The following is a 12338-nucleotide window of genomic DNA, read 5'->3' on the forward strand; positions in this document are numbered from 1 at the left end:
ATGAGTTTTCTATGTTGGGAGACAACATGACAAAGCACTAGGTACGTTTCCACTGAGTTTCATTTTGATTGAACTGGCTACATTAGTACTGCTATCAAGGTACATGGCGATTTAGAAGATTCCTGTATCGATCACATGAGACTGACAGCTCACTTTGAGGATCTAAAGGCAAGCGCTCCCCGATAGCCTTTACACTAGCAACAAATCACTAAACAGCAGTGGTGTTTGTCATTCTATCAAGAAGCATGTTTCTGCCTGGTATCGAACCAGGGACCTTTCGCGTGTAAGGCGAACGTGATGACCACTACACTACAGAAACCTTGCTTGTCTGAATGGCCACATCTCTCGTGGGCGTTTCCTCATACAATCAGAGCATGGAAGTCATCATGTCAACAATGCCTAAGCAGTAGGTCTACTCTGCTTTAAGACAAAACATTCACATCCAAACACCAAATGTTGACATCATTCGATCCCTTTATAACACAAACGTCTACAAATCAACCGAGTAGCATGAGTTTTCTACGTTGGGAGACAACATGACAAAGCACTAGGTAAGTTTCCACTGAGTTTCATTTTGATAGAACCGGCTGCATTAGTACTGCTATCAAGGTACATGGCGATTTAAAACATTCCTGTATCGATCACATGAGACTGACAGCTCACTTTGAGGATCTAAAGGCAAGCGCTCCCCGATAGCCTTTACACTGGCAACAAATCACTAAACAGCAGTGGTGTTTGTCATTCTATCAAGAAGCATGTTTCTGCCTGGTATCGAACCAGGGACCTTTCGCGTGTGAGGCGAACGTGATGACCACTACACTACAGAAACCTTGCTTGTCTGAATGGGCACATCTCTCGTGGGCGTTTCCTCATACAATCAGAGCATGGAAGTCATCATGTCAACAATGGCTAAGCAGTAGGTCTACTCTGCTTTAAGACAAAACATTCACATCCAAACACCAAATGTTGACATCATTCGATACCTTTATAACACAAACGTCTACAAATCAACCGAGTAGCATGAGTTTTCTATGTTGGGAGACAACATGACAAAGCACTAGGTAAGTTTCCACTGAGTTTCATTTTGATTGAACCGGCTGCATTAGTACTGCTATCAAGGTACATGGCGATTTAGAACATTCCTGTATCGATCACATGAGACTGACAGCTCACTTTGAGGATCTAAAGGCAAGCGCTCCCCGATAGCCTTTACACTGGCAACAAATCACTAAACAGCAGTGGTGTTAGTCATTCTATCAAGAAGCATGTTTCTGCCTGGTATCGAACCAGGGACCTTTCGCATGTGAGGCGAACGTGATGACCACTACACTACAGAAACCTTGCTTGTCTGAATGGCCACATCTCTCGTGGGCGTTTCCTCATACAATCAGAGCATGGAAGTCATCATGTCAACAATCGCTAAGCAGTAGGTCTACTCTGCTTTAAGACAAAACATTCACATCCAAACACCAAATGTTGACATCATTCGATACCTTTATAACACAAACGTCTACAAATCAACCGAGTAGCATGAGTTTTCTATGTTGGGAGACAACATGACAAAGCACTAGGTAAGTTTCCACTGAGTTTCATTTTGATTGAACCGGCTGCATTAGTACTGCTATCAAGGTACATGGCGATTTAGAACATTCCTGTATCGATCACATGAGACTAACAGCTCACTTTGAGGATCTAAAGGCAAGCGCTCCCCGATAGCCTTTACACTGGCAACAAATCACGAAACAGCAGTGGTGTTTGTCATTCTATCAAGAAGCATGTTTCTGCCTGGTATCGAACCAGGGACCTTTCGCGTGTGAGGCAAACGTGATGACCACTACACTACAGAAACCTTGCTTGTCTCAATGGGCACATCTCTCGTGGGCGTTTCCTCATTCTATCAGAGCATGGAAGTCATCATGTCAACAATGGCTAAGCAGTAGGTCTACTCTGCTTTAAGACAAAACATTCACATCCAAACACCAAATGTTGACATCATTCGATACCTTTATAACACAAACGTCTACAAATCAACCGAGTAGCATGAATTTTCTATGTTGGGAGACAACATGACAAAGCACTAGGTAAGTTTCCACTGAGTTTCATTTTGATTGAACCGGCTGCATTAGTACTGCTATCAAGGTACATGGCGAGTTAGAACATTCCTGTATCGATCACATGAGACTGACAGCTCACTTTGAGGATCTAAAGGCAAGCGCTCCCCGATAGCCTTTACACTGGCAACAAATCACTAAACAGCAGTGGTGTTTGTCATTCTATCAAGAAGCATGTTTCTGCCTGGTATCGAACCAGGGACCTTTCGCGTGTAAGGCGAACGTGATGACCACTACACTACAGAAACCTTGTTTGTCTGAATGGGCACATCTCTCGTGGGCGTTTCCTCATACAATCAGAGCATGGAAGTCATCATGTCAACAATGCCTAAGCAGTAGGTCTACTCTGCTTTAAGACAAAACATTCACATCCAAACACCAAATGTTGACATCATTCGATCCCTTTATAACACAAACGTCTACAAATCAACCGAGTAGCATGAGTTTTCTACGTTGGGAGACAACATGACAAAGCACTAGGTAAGTTTCCACTGAGTTTCATTTTGATAGAACCGGCTGCATTAGTACTGCTATCAAGGTACATGGCGATTTAAAACATTCCTGTATCGATCACATGAGACTGACAGCTCACTTTGAGGTTCTAAAGGGAAGAGCTCCCCGATAGCCTTTACACTGGCAACAAACGACTAAACAGCAGTGGTGTGTTTGTCATTCTATCAAGAAGCATGTTTCTGCCTGGTATCGAACCAGGGACCTTTCGCGTGTGAGGCGAACGTGATGACCACTACACTACAGAAACCTTGTTTGTCTGAATGGGCACATCTCTCGTGGGCGTTTCCTCATACAATCAGAGCATGGAAGTCATCATGTCAACAATGCCTAAGCAGTAGGTCTACTCTGCTTTAAGACAAAACATTCACATCCAAACACCAAATGTTGACATCATTCGATCCCTTTATAACACAAACGTCTACAAATCAACCGAGTAGCATGAGTTTTCTACGTTGGGAGACAACATGACAAAGCACTAGGTAAGTTTCCACTGAGTTTCATTTTGATAGAACCGGCTGCATTAGTACTGCTATCAAGGTACATGGCGATTTAAAACATTCCTGTATCGATCACATGAGACTGACAGCTCACTTTGAGGTTCTAAAGGGAAGAGCTCCCCGATAGCCTTTACACTGGCAACAAACGACTAAACAGCAGTGGTGTGTTTGTCATTCTATCAAGAAGCATGTTTCTGCCTGGTATCGAACCAGGGACCTTTCGCGTGTGAGGCGAACGTGATGACCACTACACTACAGAAACCTTGCTAGTCTCAATGGGCACATCTCTCGTGGGCGTTTCCTCATACAATCAGAGCATGGAAGTCATCATGTCAACAATGGCTAAGCAGTAGGTCTACTCTGCTTTAAGACAAAACATTCACATCCAAACACCAAATGTTGACATCATTCGATACCTTTATAACACAAACGTCTACAAATCAACCGAGTAGCATGAGTTTTCTATGTTGGGAGACAACATGACAAAGCACTAGGTACGTTTCCACTGAGTTTCATTTTGATTGAACTGGCTACATTAGTACTGCTATCAAGGTAGATGGCGATTTAGAACATTCCTGTATCGATCACATGAGACTGACAGCTCACTTTGAGGATCTAAAGGCAAGCGCTCCCCGATAGCCTTTACACTGGCAACAAATCACTAAACAGCAGTGGTGTTTGTCATTCTATCAAGAAGCATGTTTCTGCCTGGTATCGAACCAGGGACCTTTCACGTGTGAGGCGAACGTGATGACCACTACACTACAGAAACCTTGCTTGTCTGAATGGGCACATCTCTCGTGGGCGTTTCCTCATACAATCAGAGCATGGAAGTCATCATGTCAACAATGGCTAAGCAGTAGGTCTACTCTGCTTTAAGACAAAACATTCACATCCAAACACCAAATGTTGACATCATTCGATACCTTTATAACACAAACGTCTACAAATCAACCGAGTAGCATGAGTTTTCTACGTTGGGAGACAACATGACAAAGCACTAGGCACGTTTCCACTGAGTTTCATTTTGATTGAACTGGCTACATTAGTACTGCTATCAAGGTACATGGCGATTTAGAACATTCCTGTATCGATCACATGAGACTGACAGCTCACTTTGAGGATCTAAAGGCAAGCGCTCCCCGATAGCCTTTACACTGGCAACAAATCACGAAACAGCAGTGGTGTTTGTCATTCTATCAAGAAGCATGTTTCTGCCTGGTATCGAACCAGGGACCTTTCGCGTGTGAGGCGAAAGTGATGACCACTACACTACAGAAACCTTGCTTGTCTTAATGGGCACATCTCTCGTGGGCGTTTCCTCATTCTATCAGAGCATGGAAGTCATCATGTCAACAATGGCTAAGCAGTAGGTCTACTCTGCTTTAAGACAAAACATTCACATCCAAACACCAAATGTTGACATCATTCGATACCTTTATAACACAAACGTCTACAAATCAACCGAGTAGCATGAGTTTTCTACGTTGGGAGACAACATGACAAAGCACTAGGTAAGTTTCCACTGAGTTTCATTTTGATAGAACCGGCTGCATTAGTACTGCTATCAAGGTACATGGCGATTTAAAACATTCCTGTATCGATCACATGAGACTGACAGCTCACTTTGAGGATCTAAAGGCAAGCGCTCCCCGATAGCCTTTACACTGGCAACAAATCACTAAACAGCAGTGGTGTTTGTCATTCTATCAAGAAGCATGTTTCTGCCTGGTATCGAACCAGGGACCTTTCGCGTGTGAGGCGAACGTGATGACCACTACACTACAGAAACCTTGCTTGTCTGAATGGGCACATCTCTCGTGGGCGTTTCCTCATACAATCAGAGCATGGAAGTCATCATGTCAACAATGGCTAAGCAGTAGGTCTACTCTGCTTTAAGACAAAACATTCACATCCAAACACCAAATGTTGACATCATTCGATACCTTTATAACACAAACGTCTACAAATCAACCGAGTAGCATGAGTTTTCTATGTTGGGAGACAACATGACAAAGCACTAGGTACGTTTCCACTGAGTTTCATTTTGATTGAACTGGCTACATTAGTACTGCTATCAAGGTACATGGCGATTTAGAACATTCCTGTATCGATCACATGAGACTGACAGCTCACTTTGAGGATCTAAAGGCAAGCGCTCCCCGATAGCCTTTACACTGGCAACAAATCACTAAACAGCAGTGGTGTTTGTCATTCTATCAAGAAGCATGTTTCTGCCTGGTATCGAACCAGGGACCTTTCGCGTGTGAGGCGAACGTGATGACCACTACACTACAGAAACCTTGCTTGTCTGAATGGGCACATCTCTCGTGGGCGTTTCCTCATACAATCAGAGCATGGAAGTCATCATGTCAACAATGGCTAAGCAGTAGGTCTACTCTGCTTTAAGACAAAACATTCACATCCAAACACCAAATGTTGACATCATTCGATACCTTTATAACACAAACGTCTACAAATCAACCGAGTAGCATGAGTTTTCTATGTTGGGAGACAACATGACAAAGCACTAGGTACGTTTCCACTGAGTTTCATTTTGATTGAACTGGCTACATTAGTACTGCTATCAAGGTACATGGCGATTTAGAACATTCCTGTATCGATCACATGAGACTGACAGCTCACTTTGAGGATCTAAAGGCAAGCGCTCCCCGATAGCCTTTACACTGGCAACAAATCACGAAACAGCAGTGGTGTTTGTCATTCTATCAAGAAGCATGTTTCTGCCTGGTATCGAACCAGGGACCTTTCGCGTGTGAGGCGAACGTGATGACCACTACACTACAGAAACCTTGCTTGTCTTAATGGGCACATCTCTCGTGGGCGTTTCCTCATTCTATCAGAGCATGGAAGTCATCATGTCAACAATGGCTAAGCAGTAGGTCTACTCTGCTTTAAGACAAAACATTCACATCCAAACACCAAATGTTGACATCATTCGATACCTTTATAACACAAACGTCTACAAATCAACCGAGTAGCATGAGTTTTCTATGTTGGGAGACAACATGACAAAGCACTAGGTAAGTTTCCACTGAGTTTCATTTTGATTGAACCGGCTGCATTAGTACTGCTATCAAGGTACATGGCGATTTAGAACATTCCTGTATCGATCACATGAGACTGACAGCTCACTTTAAGGATCTAAAGGCAAGCGCTCCCCGATAGCCTTTACACTGGCAACAAATCACTAAACAGCAGTGGTGTTAGTCATTCTATCAAGAAGCATGTTTCTGCCTGGTATCGAACCAGGGACTTTTCGCATGTGAGGCGAACGTGATGACCACTACACTACAGAAACCTTGCTTGTCTGAATGGCCACATCTCTCGTGGGCGTTTCCTCATACAATCAGAGCATGGAAGTCATCATGTCAACAATCGCTAAGCAGTAGGTCTACTCTGCTTTAAGACAAAACATTCACATCCAAACACCAAATGTTGACATCATTCGATACCTTTATAACACAAACGTCTACAAATCAACCGAGTAGCATGAGTTTTCTATGTTGGGAGACAACATGACAAAGCACTAGGTAAGTTTCCACTGAGTTTCATTTTGATTGAACCGGCTGCATTAGTACTGCTATCAAGGTACATGGCGATTTAGAACATTCCTGTATCGATCACATGAGACTAACAGCTCACTTTGAGGATCTAAAGGCAAGCGCTCCCCGATAGCCTTTACACTGGCAACAAATCACGAAACAGCAGTGGTGTTTGTCATTCTATCAAGAAGCATGTTTCTGCCTGGTATCGAACCAGGGACCTTTCGCGTGTGAGGCGAACGTGATGACCACTACACTACAGAAACCTTGCTTGTCTCAATGGGCACATCTCTCGTGGGCGTTTCCTCATTCTATCAGAGCATGGAAGTCATCATGTCAACAATGGCTAAGCAGTAGGTCTACTCTGCTTTAAGACAAAACATTCACATCCAAACACCAAATGTTGACATCATTCGATACCTTTATAACACAAACGTCTACAAATCAACCGAGTAGCATGAATTTTCTATGTTGGGAGACAACATGACAAAGCACTAGGTAAGTTTCCACTGAGTTTCATTTTGATTGAACCGGCTGCATTAGTACTGCTATCAAGGTACATGGCGATTTAGAACATTCCTGTATCGATCACATGAGACTGACAGCTCACTTTGAGGATCTAAAGGCAAGCGCTCCCCGATAGCCTTTACACTGGCAACAAATCACTAAACAGCAGTGGTGTTTGTCATTCTATCAAGAAGCATGTTTCTGCCTGGTATCGAACCAGGGACCTTTCGCGTGTAAGGCGAACGTGATGACCACTACACTACAGAAACCTTGTTTGTCTGAATGGGCACATCTCTCGTGGGCGTTTCCTCATACAATCAGAGCATGGAAGTCATCATGTCAACAATGCCTAAGCAGTAGGTCTACTCTGCTTTAAGACAAAACATTCACATCCAAACACCAAATGTTGACATCATTCGATCCCTTTATAACACAAACGTCTACAAATCAACCGAGTAGCATGAGTTTTCTACGTTGGGAGACAACATGACAAAGCACTAGGTAAGTTTCCACTGAGTTTCATTTTGATAGAACCGGCTGCATTAGTACTGCTATCAAGGTACATGGCGATTTAAAACATTCCTGTATCGATCACATGAGACTGACAGCTCACTTTGAGGTTCTAAAGGGAAGAGCTCCCCGATAGCCTTTACACTGGCAACAAACGACTAAACAGCAGTGGTGTGTTTGTCATTCTATCAAGAAGCATGTTTCTGCCTGGTATCGAACCAGGGACCTTTCGCGTGTGAGGCGAACGTGATGACCACTACACTACAGAAACCTTGCTAGTCTCAATGGGCACATCTCTCGTGGGCGTTTCCTCATACAATCAGAGCATGGAAGTCATCATGTCAACAATGGCTAAGCAGTAGGTCTACTCTGCTTTAAGACAAAACATTCACATCCAAACACCAAATGTTGACATCATTCGATACCTTTATAACACAAACGTCTACAAATCAACCGAGTAGCATGAGTTTTCTATGTTGGGAGACAACATGACAAAGCACTAGGTACGTTTCCACTGAGTTTCATTTTGATTGAACTGGCTACATTAGTACTGCTATCAAGGTACATGGCGATTTAGAACATTCCTGTATCGATCACATGAGACTGACAGCTCACTTTGAGGATCTAAAGGCAAGCGCTCCCCGATAGCCTTTACACTGGCAACAAATCACGAAACAGCAGTGGTGTTTGTCATTCTATCAAGAAGCATGTTTCTGCCTGGTATCGAACCAGGGACCTTTCGCGTGTGAGGCGAACGTGATGACCACTACACTACAGAAACCTTGCTTGTCTTAATGGGCACATCTCTCGTGGGCGTTTCCTCATTCTATCAGAGCATGGAAGTCATCATGTCAACAATGGCTAAGCAGTAGGTCTACTCTGCTTTAAGACAAAACATTCACATCCAAACACCAAATGTTGACATCATTCGATACCTTTATAACACAAACGTCTACAAATCAACCGAGTAGCATGAGTTTTCTATGTTGGGAGACAACATGACAAAGCACTAGGTAAGTTTCCACTGAGTTTCATTTTGATTGAACCGGCTGCATTAGTACTGCTATCAAGGTACATGGCGATTTAGAACATTCCTGTATCGATCACATGAGACTGACAGCTCACTTTAAGGATCTAAAGGCAAGCGCTCCCCGATAGCCTTTACACTGGCAACAAATCACTAAACAGCAGTGGTGTTAGTCATTCTATCAAGAAGCATGTTTCTGCCTGGTATCGAACCAGGGACCTTTCGCATGTGAGGCGAACGTGATGACCACTACACTACAGAAACCTTGCTTGTCTGAATGGCCACATCTCTCGTGGGCGTTTCCTCATACAATCAGAGCATGGAAGTCATCATGTCAACAATCGCTAAGCAGTAGGTCTACTCTGCTTTAAGACAAAACATTCACATCCAAACACCAAATGTTGACATCATTCGATACCTTTATAACACAAACGTCTACAAATCAACCGAGTAGCATGAGTTTTCTATGTTGGGAGACAACATGACAAAGCACTAGGTAAGTTTCCACTGAGTTTCATTTTGATTGAACCGGCTGCATTAGTACTGCTATCAAGGTACATGGCGATTTAGAACATTCCTGTATCGATCACATGAGACTAACAGCTCACTTTGAGGATCTAAAGGCAAGCGCTCCCCGATAGCCTTTACACTGGCAACAAATCACGAAACAGCAGTGGTGTTTGTCATTCTATCAAGAAGCATGTTTCTGCCTGGTATCGAACCAGGGACCTTTCGCGTGTGAGGCGAACGTGATGACCACTACACTACAGAAACCTTGCTTGTCTCAATGGGCACATCTCTCGTGGGCGTTTCCTCATTCTATCAGAGCATGGAAGTCATCATGTCAACAATGGCTAAGCAGTAGGTCTACTCTGCTTTAAGACAAAACATTCACATCCAAACACCAAATGTTGACATCATTCGATACCTTTATAACACAAACGTCTACAAATCAACCGAGTAGCATGAATTTTCTATGTTGGGAGACAACATGACAAAGCACTAGGTAAGTTTCCACTGAGTTTCATTTTGATTGAACCGGCTGCATTAGTACTGCTATCAAGGTACATGGCGATTTAGAACATTCCTGTATCGATCACATGAGACTGACAGCTCACTTTGAGGATCTAAAGGCAAGCGCTCCCCGATAGCCTTTACACTGGCAACAAATCACTAAACAGCAGTGGTGTTTGTCATTCTATCAAGAAGCATGTTTCTGCCTGGTATCGAACCAGGGACCTTTCGCGTGTAAGGCGAACGTGATGACCACTACACTACAGAAACCTTGTTTGTCTGAATGGGCACATCTCTCGTGGGCGTTTCCTCATACAATCAGAGCATGGAAGTCATCATGTCAACAATGCCTAAGCAGTAGGTCTACTCTGCTTTAAGACAAAACATTCACATCCAAACACCAAATGTTGACATCATTCGATACCTTTATAACACAAACGTCTACAAATCAACCGAGTAGCATGAGTTTTCTATGTTGGGAGACAACATGACAAAGCACTAGGTAAGTTTCCACTGAGTTTCATTTTGATTGAACCGGCTGCATTAGTACTGCTATCAAGGTACATGGCGATTTAGAACATTCCTGTATCGATCACATGAGACTAACAGCTCACTTTGAGGATCTAAAGGCAAGCGCTCCCCGATAGCCTTTACACTGGCAACAAATCACGAAACAGCAGTGGTGTTTGTCATTCTATCAAGAAGCATGTTTCTGCCTGGTATCGAACCAGGGACCTTTCGCGTGTGAGGCGAACGTGATGACCACTACACTACAGAAACCTTGCTTGTCTCAATGGGCACATCTCTCGTGGGCGTTTCCTCATTCTATCAGAGCATGGAAGTCATCATGTCAACAATGGCTAAGCAGTAGGTCTACTCTGCTTTAAGACAAAACATTCACATCCAAACACCAAATGTTGACATCATTCGATACCTTTATAACACAAACGTCTACAAATCAACCGAGTAGCATGAATTTTCTATGTTGGGAGACAACATGACAAAGCACTAGGTAAGTTTCCACTGAGTTTCATTTTGATTGAACCGGCTGCATTAGTACTGCTATCAAGGTACATGGCGATTTAGAACATTCCTGTATCGATCACATGAGACTGACAGCTCACTTTGAGGATCTAAAGGCAAGCGCTCCCCGATAGCCTTTACACTGGCAACAAATCACTAAACAGCAGTGGTGTTTGTCATTCTATCAAGAAGCATGTTTCTGCCTGGTATCGAACCAGGGACCTTTCGCGTGTAAGGCGAACGTGATGACCACTACACTACAGAAACCTTGTTTGTCTGAATGGGCACATCTCTCGTGGGCGTTTCCTCATACAATCAGAGCATGGAAGTCATCATGTCAACAATGCCTAAGCAGTAGGTCTACTCTGCTTTAAGACAAAACATTCACATCCAAACACCAAATGTTGACATCATTCGATCCCTTTATAACACAAACGTCTACAAATCAACCGAGTAGCATGAGTTTTCTACGTTGGGAGACAACATGACAAAGCACTAGGTAAGTTTCCACTGAGTTTCATTTTGATAGAACCGGCTGCATTAGTACTGCTATCAAGGTACATGGCGATTTAAAACATTCCTGTATCGATCACATGAGACTGACAGCTCACTTTGAGGTTCTAAAGGGAAGAGCTCCCCGATAGCCTTTACACTGGCAACAAACGACTAAACAGCAGTGGTGTGTTTGTCATTCTATCAAGAAGCATGTTTCTGCCTGGTATCGAACCAGGGACCTTTCGCGTGTGAGGCGAACGTGATGACCACTACACTACAGAAACCTTGCTAGTCTCAATGGGCACATCTCTCGTGGGCGTTTCCTCATACAATCAGAGCATGGAAGTCATCATGTCAACAATGGCTAAGCAGTAGGTCTACTCTGCTTTAAGACAAAACATTCACATCCAAACACCAAATGTTGACATCATTCGATACCTTTATAACACAAACGTCTACAAATCAACCGAGTAGCATGAGTTTTCTATGTTGGGAGACAACATGACAAAGCACTAGGTACGTTTCCACTGAGTTTCATTTTGATTGAACTGGCTACATTAGTACTGCTATCAAGGTACATGGCGATTTAGAACATTCCTGTATCGATCACATGAGACTGACAGCTCACTTTGAGGATCTAAAGGCAAGCGCTCCCCGATAGCCTTTACACTGGCAACAAATCACGAAACAGCAGTGGTGTTTGTCATTCTATCAAGAAGCATGTTTCTGCCTGGTATCGAACCAGGGACCTTTCGCGTGTGAGGCGAACGTGATGACCACTACACTACAGAAACCTTGCTTGTCTTAATGGGCACATCTCTCGTGGGCGTTTCCTCATTCTATCAGAGCATGGAAGTCATCATGTCAACAATGGCTAAGCAGTAGGTCTACTCTGCTTTAAGACAAAACATTCACATCCAAACACCAAATGTTGACATCATTCGATACCTTTATAACACAAACGTCTACAAATCAACCGAGTAGCATGAGTTTTCTATGTTGGGAGACAACATGACAAAGCACTAGGTAAGTTTCCACTGAGTTTCATTTTGATTGAACCGGCTGCATTAGTACT

General features: G+C 43.3%; 24 non-coding genes across 24 annotated transcripts; all 24 read right to left on the reverse strand.

Annotated features, from left to right (window-relative positions):
* Positions 1-246: 246 nt before the first annotated feature.
* Positions 247-319, reverse strand: trnav-uac (transfer RNA valine (anticodon UAC)). The gene has a single exon. It is a non-coding gene; the product is annotated as a tRNA-Val (tRNA).
* Positions 320-756: 437 nt separating this feature from the next.
* trnav-cac (transfer RNA valine (anticodon CAC)) lies at positions 757-829 on the reverse strand. The gene has a single exon. It is a non-coding gene; the product is annotated as a tRNA-Val (tRNA).
* A 437-nt stretch (positions 830-1266) lies between these two features.
* Positions 1267-1339, reverse strand: trnav-cac (transfer RNA valine (anticodon CAC)). The gene has a single exon. It is a non-coding gene; the product is annotated as a tRNA-Val (tRNA).
* Positions 1340-1776: 437 nt separating this feature from the next.
* trnav-cac (transfer RNA valine (anticodon CAC)) lies at positions 1777-1849 on the reverse strand. The gene has a single exon. It is a non-coding gene; the product is annotated as a tRNA-Val (tRNA).
* Positions 1850-2286: 437 nt separating this feature from the next.
* Positions 2287-2359, reverse strand: trnav-uac (transfer RNA valine (anticodon UAC)). The gene has a single exon. It is a non-coding gene; the product is annotated as a tRNA-Val (tRNA).
* A 439-nt stretch (positions 2360-2798) lies between these two features.
* Positions 2799-2871, reverse strand: trnav-cac (transfer RNA valine (anticodon CAC)). Its single transcript has one exon. It is a non-coding gene; the product is annotated as a tRNA-Val (tRNA).
* A 439-nt stretch (positions 2872-3310) lies between these two features.
* Positions 3311-3383, reverse strand: trnav-cac (transfer RNA valine (anticodon CAC)). Its single transcript has one exon. It is a non-coding gene; the product is annotated as a tRNA-Val (tRNA).
* A 437-nt stretch (positions 3384-3820) lies between these two features.
* Positions 3821-3893, reverse strand: trnav-cac (transfer RNA valine (anticodon CAC)). Its single transcript has one exon. It is a non-coding gene; the product is annotated as a tRNA-Val (tRNA).
* Positions 3894-4330: 437 nt separating this feature from the next.
* trnav-cac (transfer RNA valine (anticodon CAC)) lies at positions 4331-4403 on the reverse strand. Its single transcript has one exon. It is a non-coding gene; the product is annotated as a tRNA-Val (tRNA).
* A 437-nt stretch (positions 4404-4840) lies between these two features.
* trnav-cac (transfer RNA valine (anticodon CAC)) lies at positions 4841-4913 on the reverse strand. The gene has a single exon. It is a non-coding gene; the product is annotated as a tRNA-Val (tRNA).
* Positions 4914-5350: 437 nt separating this feature from the next.
* trnav-cac (transfer RNA valine (anticodon CAC)) lies at positions 5351-5423 on the reverse strand. Its single transcript has one exon. It is a non-coding gene; the product is annotated as a tRNA-Val (tRNA).
* A 437-nt stretch (positions 5424-5860) lies between these two features.
* On the reverse strand, positions 5861-5933 carry trnav-cac (transfer RNA valine (anticodon CAC)). The gene has a single exon. It is a non-coding gene; the product is annotated as a tRNA-Val (tRNA).
* Positions 5934-6370: 437 nt separating this feature from the next.
* On the reverse strand, positions 6371-6443 carry trnav-cac (transfer RNA valine (anticodon CAC)). Its single transcript has one exon. It is a non-coding gene; the product is annotated as a tRNA-Val (tRNA).
* A 437-nt stretch (positions 6444-6880) lies between these two features.
* On the reverse strand, positions 6881-6953 carry trnav-cac (transfer RNA valine (anticodon CAC)). The gene has a single exon. It is a non-coding gene; the product is annotated as a tRNA-Val (tRNA).
* Positions 6954-7390: 437 nt separating this feature from the next.
* Positions 7391-7463, reverse strand: trnav-uac (transfer RNA valine (anticodon UAC)). Its single transcript has one exon. It is a non-coding gene; the product is annotated as a tRNA-Val (tRNA).
* Positions 7464-7902: 439 nt separating this feature from the next.
* On the reverse strand, positions 7903-7975 carry trnav-cac (transfer RNA valine (anticodon CAC)). The gene has a single exon. It is a non-coding gene; the product is annotated as a tRNA-Val (tRNA).
* Positions 7976-8412: 437 nt separating this feature from the next.
* Positions 8413-8485, reverse strand: trnav-cac (transfer RNA valine (anticodon CAC)). The gene has a single exon. It is a non-coding gene; the product is annotated as a tRNA-Val (tRNA).
* Positions 8486-8922: 437 nt separating this feature from the next.
* Positions 8923-8995, reverse strand: trnav-cac (transfer RNA valine (anticodon CAC)). The gene has a single exon. It is a non-coding gene; the product is annotated as a tRNA-Val (tRNA).
* Positions 8996-9432: 437 nt separating this feature from the next.
* Positions 9433-9505, reverse strand: trnav-cac (transfer RNA valine (anticodon CAC)). Its single transcript has one exon. It is a non-coding gene; the product is annotated as a tRNA-Val (tRNA).
* Positions 9506-9942: 437 nt separating this feature from the next.
* On the reverse strand, positions 9943-10015 carry trnav-uac (transfer RNA valine (anticodon UAC)). Its single transcript has one exon. It is a non-coding gene; the product is annotated as a tRNA-Val (tRNA).
* Positions 10016-10452: 437 nt separating this feature from the next.
* On the reverse strand, positions 10453-10525 carry trnav-cac (transfer RNA valine (anticodon CAC)). Its single transcript has one exon. It is a non-coding gene; the product is annotated as a tRNA-Val (tRNA).
* Positions 10526-10962: 437 nt separating this feature from the next.
* Positions 10963-11035, reverse strand: trnav-uac (transfer RNA valine (anticodon UAC)). Its single transcript has one exon. It is a non-coding gene; the product is annotated as a tRNA-Val (tRNA).
* A 439-nt stretch (positions 11036-11474) lies between these two features.
* trnav-cac (transfer RNA valine (anticodon CAC)) lies at positions 11475-11547 on the reverse strand. The gene has a single exon. It is a non-coding gene; the product is annotated as a tRNA-Val (tRNA).
* A 437-nt stretch (positions 11548-11984) lies between these two features.
* Positions 11985-12057, reverse strand: trnav-cac (transfer RNA valine (anticodon CAC)). The gene has a single exon. It is a non-coding gene; the product is annotated as a tRNA-Val (tRNA).
* Positions 12058-12338: the final 281 nt, after the last annotated feature.

Source organism: Brachyhypopomus gauderio, unplaced genomic scaffold (genome assembly GCF_052324685.1).
Source record: "Brachyhypopomus gauderio isolate BG-103 unplaced genomic scaffold, BGAUD_0.2 sc119, whole genome shotgun sequence".
In the NCBI taxonomy this organism is placed as follows: Eukaryota; Metazoa; Chordata; class Actinopteri; order Gymnotiformes; family Hypopomidae; genus Brachyhypopomus; species Brachyhypopomus gauderio.